Raw genomic sequence first — 5364 nt, forward strand, 5'->3', positions numbered from 1 at the left:
AGAACTACGAAACCCGCTTTGCCATTCTCGCTCACCTTCGCTTCCTGTCAACGAGCAGCCACGCCGGAAATCCACCTGCCAATCACACACAACGACGCACTTCTCACCCGGCCCTCCATCCACCACCCCCCACGCCCTCATCCCACCCCGCAACCTGTGGCGCCGCCAAACGCAACACGTCGGCAGTTCGTGCCACGGTGATGTCGGACCTCAGGCTGGCGGCCGCGCCGCAAATGAAGCATGGACATGCCGCCCTCACAGTGCCTCCGCCTCCAGCTAACAACACCTCATCGCGGTGATCCCATCAGCAGTAGACTCTACGCTCCGTGGTGCGGCAGTTGCCACGAGACACAAAACACGCCACCACGTCCTTTTCTTCGCTTACCTCCCGCGCCTGAACAATACGCCCAACCAATTCCCAAACAGACTGCATAGCGACACACACCCAATAATCGCTCACCCATCCGCGCACGTACGCGACGAGTCGCATACCATAGAACGGCCGGACCATGTGGCGCCGCAACTCTCAACACGTCGATAAATCGTGCTAGAGCGACATCGGACCTCTGGGTGTCACCTACGGCGGAACGTAGACGTCGCTACACCGCCCACACAGCGCTTCCGACGCGAGCCCACAAACCCTCAACACGTAACCTCCATCACGGGTAGTCTCTGCATGGCCTGACGTCCGAGTCGAACTACGAAACCCGCTCACCCATTCTCGCTCACTCTCGCTTCCTGTCAACGAGCAGCCACGCCGGAAATCCACCTGCCAATCACACACAACGACGCACTTCTCACCCGGCCCTCCATCCACCACCCCCCATGCCCTCATCCCACCCCGCAACCTGTGGCGCCGCCAAACGCGACACGTCGGCAGTTCGTGCCACGGTGATGTCGGACCTGTGGCTGGCGGCCGCGCCGCAAATGACACATGGACATGCCGCCTGCACAGTACCTCTGCTGCCAGATAACAACACCTCCTCGCGATGACCCAATCAGCAGTAGTCTCTACGGTCCGTGGTGCGGGAGTTGCCACGAGACACCGAACAGGTCCGCCAGTCCTTTTCTTCGCTTACCTCCCGCGCCTGAACAATACGCCCAACCAAATCCCAAACAGACTGCATAGCGACACACACCCAATAATCTCTCACCCATCCGCGCACGTACGCGACGAGTCGCATACCATACAACGGCCGGACCATGTGGCGCCGCCACTCTCAACACGTCGACAGTTCATGCCAGAGCGATGTCCGACCTCTGGGTGTCACCTGCGGCGGAGCCTAGACATCGCTACACCGCCCACACAGCGCTTCCGACGCGAGCCCACAAACCCTCAACACGTAACCTCCATCACGGGTAGTCTCTGCATGGCCTGACGTCCGAGTCGAACTACGAAACCCGCTCTCCCATTCTGGCTCACTCTCGCTTCCTGTCAACGAGCAGCCACGCCGGAAATCCACCTGCCAATCACACACAACGACGCACTTCTCACCCGGCCCTCCATCCACCACCCCCCATGCCCTCATCCCACCCCGCAACCTGTGGCGCCGCCAAACGCGACACGTCGGCAGTTCGTGCCACGGTGATGTCGGACCTCAGGCTGGCGGCCGCGCCGCAAATGAAGCATGGACATGCCGCCCGCACAGTGCCTCCGCCTCCAGCTAACAACACCTCCTCGCGGTGACCCAAGCAGCAGTAGTCTGCTCGTTTTGCGGCAGTAGCCTCGCGAGCCACACCACGCCGCCGCGTTATTATCTTCGCTTACCGCCCGCGCCTGAACAATACGCCCAACCAATTCCCAAACAGACTGCATAGCGACACACACCCAATAATCGCTCACCCATCCGCGCACGTACGCGACGAGTCGCATACCATAGAACGGCCGGACCATGTGGCGCCGCCACACTCGACAAGTCGATAACTCGTGCTAGGAAGACAACGGACCTCTGGCTGTCACCTACGGCGGAACGTAGACGTCGCTACACCGCCCACACAGCGCTTCCGACGCGAGCCCACAAACCCTCAACACGTAACCTCCATCACGGGTAGTCTCTGCATGGCCTGACGTCCGAGTCGAAATACGATACCCGCTCTCCCATTCTCGCTCACTCTCGCTTCCTGTCAACGAGCAGCCACGCCGGAAATCCACCTGCCAATCACACACAGCGACGCACGTCTCACCCGGCCCTCCATCCACCACCCCCCACGCCCTCATCCCACCCCGCAACCTGTGGCGCCGCCAAACGCAACACGTCGGCAGTTCGTGCCAGAGTGATGTCGGCCCTGTGGCTGGCGGCCGCGCCGCAAATGAAGCATGGACATGCCGCCCGCACAGTGCCTCCGCCTCCAGCTAACAACACCTCATCGCGGTGATCCCATCAGCAGTAGACTCTACGCTCCGTGGTGCGGCAGTTGCCACGAGACACAAAACACGCCACCACGTCCTTTTCTTCGCTTACCTCCCGCGCCTGAACAATACGCCCAACCAATTCCCAAACAGACTGCATAGCGACACACACCCAATAATCGCTCACCCATCCGCGCACGTACGCGACGAGTCGCATACCATTCAACGGCCGGAACAGGTGGCGCCGCCACACTCGACAAGTCGATAAATCGTGCTAGGAAGACAACGGACCCCTGGCTGTCACCTGCGGCGGAACCTAGACATCGCTACACCGCCCACACGGCGCTTCCGACGCGAGCCCACAAACCCTCAACATGTAACCTCCATCACGGGTAGTCTCTGCATGGCCTGACGTCCGAGTTGAAATACGATACCAGATCTCCTATTCTCGCTCACTCTCGCTTCCTGTCAACGAGCAGCCACGCCCGGAAATCACCTGGCAATCACACACAGCGACGCACTTCTCACCCGGGCCCTCCATCCACCACCCCCCACGCCCTCATCCCACCCCGCAACCTGTGGCGCCGCCAAACGCAACACGTCGGCAGTTCGTGCCAGAGTGATGTCGGACCTCTGGCTGGCGGCCGCGCCGCAAATGAAGCATGGACATGCCGCCCGCACAGTGCCTCCGCCTCCAGCTAACAACACCTCATCGCGGTGATCCCATCAGCAGTAGACTCTACGCTTCGTGGTGCGGCAGTTGCCACGAGACACAAAACACGCCACCACGTCCTTTTCCTCGCTTACCTCCCGCGCCTGAACAATACGCCCAACCAATTCCCAAACAGACTGCATAGCGACACACACCCAATAATCGCTCACCCATCCGCGCACGTACGCGACGAGTCGCATACCATTCAACGGCCGGACCATGTGGCGCCGCCACACTCGACAAGTCGATAAATCGTGCTAGGAAGACAACGGACCTCTGGCTGTCACCTGCGGCGGAACCTAGACATCGCTACACCGCCCACACAGCGCTTCCGACGCGAGCCCACAAACCCTCAACACGTAACCTCCATCACGGGTAGTCTCTGCATGGCCTGACGTCCGAGTCGAACTACGAAACCCGCTCTCCCATTCTCGCTCACTCTCGCTTCCTGTCAACGAGCAGCCACGCCGGAAATCCACCTGCCAATCACACACAACGACGCACTTCTCACCTGGCCCTCCATCCGCCATCCCCTACGCCCTCATCCCACCCCGCAACCTGTGGCGCCGCCAAACGCAACACGTCGGCAGTTCGTGCCAGAGTGATGTCGGACCTCTGGCTGGCGGCCGCGCCGCAAATGAAGCATGGACATGCCGCCCGCACAGTGCCTCCGCCTCCAGCTAACAACACCTCATCGCGGTGACTCCATCAGCAGTAGACTCTACGCTTCGTGGTGCGGCAGTTGCCACGAGACACAAAACACGCCACCACGTCCTTTTCCTCGCTTACCTCCCGCGCCTGAACAATACGCCCAACCAATTCCCAAACAGACTGCATAGCGACACACACCCAATAATCGCTCACCCATCCGCGCACGTACGCGACGAGTCGCATACCGTTCAACGGCCGGAACAGGTGGCGCCGCCACACTCGACAAGTCGATAAATCGTGCTAGGAAGACAACGGACCCCTGGCTGTCACCTGCGGCGGAACCTAGACATCGCTACACCGCCCACACAGCGCTTCCGACGCGAGCCCACAAACCCTCAACACGTAACCTCCATCACGGGTAGTCTCTGCATGGCCTGACGTCCGAGTCGAACTACGAAACCCGCTCTCCCATTCTCGCTCACTTTCGCTTCCTGTCAACGAGCAGCCACGCCGGAAATCCACCTGCCAATCACACACAACGACGCACTTCTCACCCGGCCCTCCATCCACCACCCCCCACGCCCTCATCCCACCCCGCAACCTGTGGCGCCGCCAAACGCAACACGTCGGCAGTTCGTGCCAGAGTGATGTCGGACCTCTGGCTGGCGGCCGCGTCGCAAATGAAGCATGGACATGCCGCCCGCACAGTGCCTCCGCCTCCAGCTAACAACACCTCCTCACGGTGACTCCATCAGCAGTAGTCTCTACGCTCCGTGGTGCGGCAGTTGCCACGAGACACAAAACACGCCACCACGTCCTTTTCCTCGCTTACCTCCCGCGCCTGAACAATACGCCCAACCAATTCCCAAACAGACTGCATAGCGACACACACCCAATAATCGCTCACCCATCCGCGCACGTACGCGACGAGTCGCATACCATTCAACGGCCCGACCATGTGGCGCCGCCACACTCGACAAGTCGATAAATCGTGCTAGGAAGACAACGGACCTCTGGCTGTCACCTGCGGCGGAACCTAGACATCGCTACACCGCCCACACAGCGCTTCCGACGCGAGCCCACAAACCCTCAACACGTAACCTCCATCACGGGTAGTCTCTGCATGGCCTGACGTCCGAGTCGAACTACGAAACCCGCTCTCCCATTCTCGCTCACTCTCGCATCCTGTCAACGAGCAGCCACGCCGGAAATCCACCTGCCAATCACACACAACGACGCACTTCTCACCCGGCCCTCCATCCACCACCCCCCACGCCCTCATCCCACCCCGCAACCTGTGGCGCCGCCAAACGCAACACGTCGGCAGTTCGTGCCAGAGTGATGTCGGACCTCTGGCTGGCGGCCGCGCCGCAAATGAAGCATGGACATGCCGCCCGCACAGTGCCTCCGCCTCCAGCTAACAACACCTCATCGCGGTGATCCCATCAGCAGTAGACTCTACGCTCCGTGGTGCGGCAGTTGCCACGAGACACAAAACACGCCACCACGTCCTTTTCTTCGCTTACCTCCCGCGCCTGAACAATACGCCCAACCAATTCCCAAACAGACTGCATAGCGACACACACCCAATAATCGCTCACCCATCCGCGCACGTACGCGACGACACGCATACCATTCAACGGCCGGAACA

The sequence above is a fragment of the Toxoplasma gondii genome, chromosome V (genome assembly GCF_000006565.2).
Source record: "Toxoplasma gondii ME49 chromosome V, whole genome shotgun sequence".
Classification (NCBI taxonomy): domain Eukaryota; phylum Apicomplexa; class Conoidasida; order Eucoccidiorida; family Sarcocystidae; genus Toxoplasma; species Toxoplasma gondii.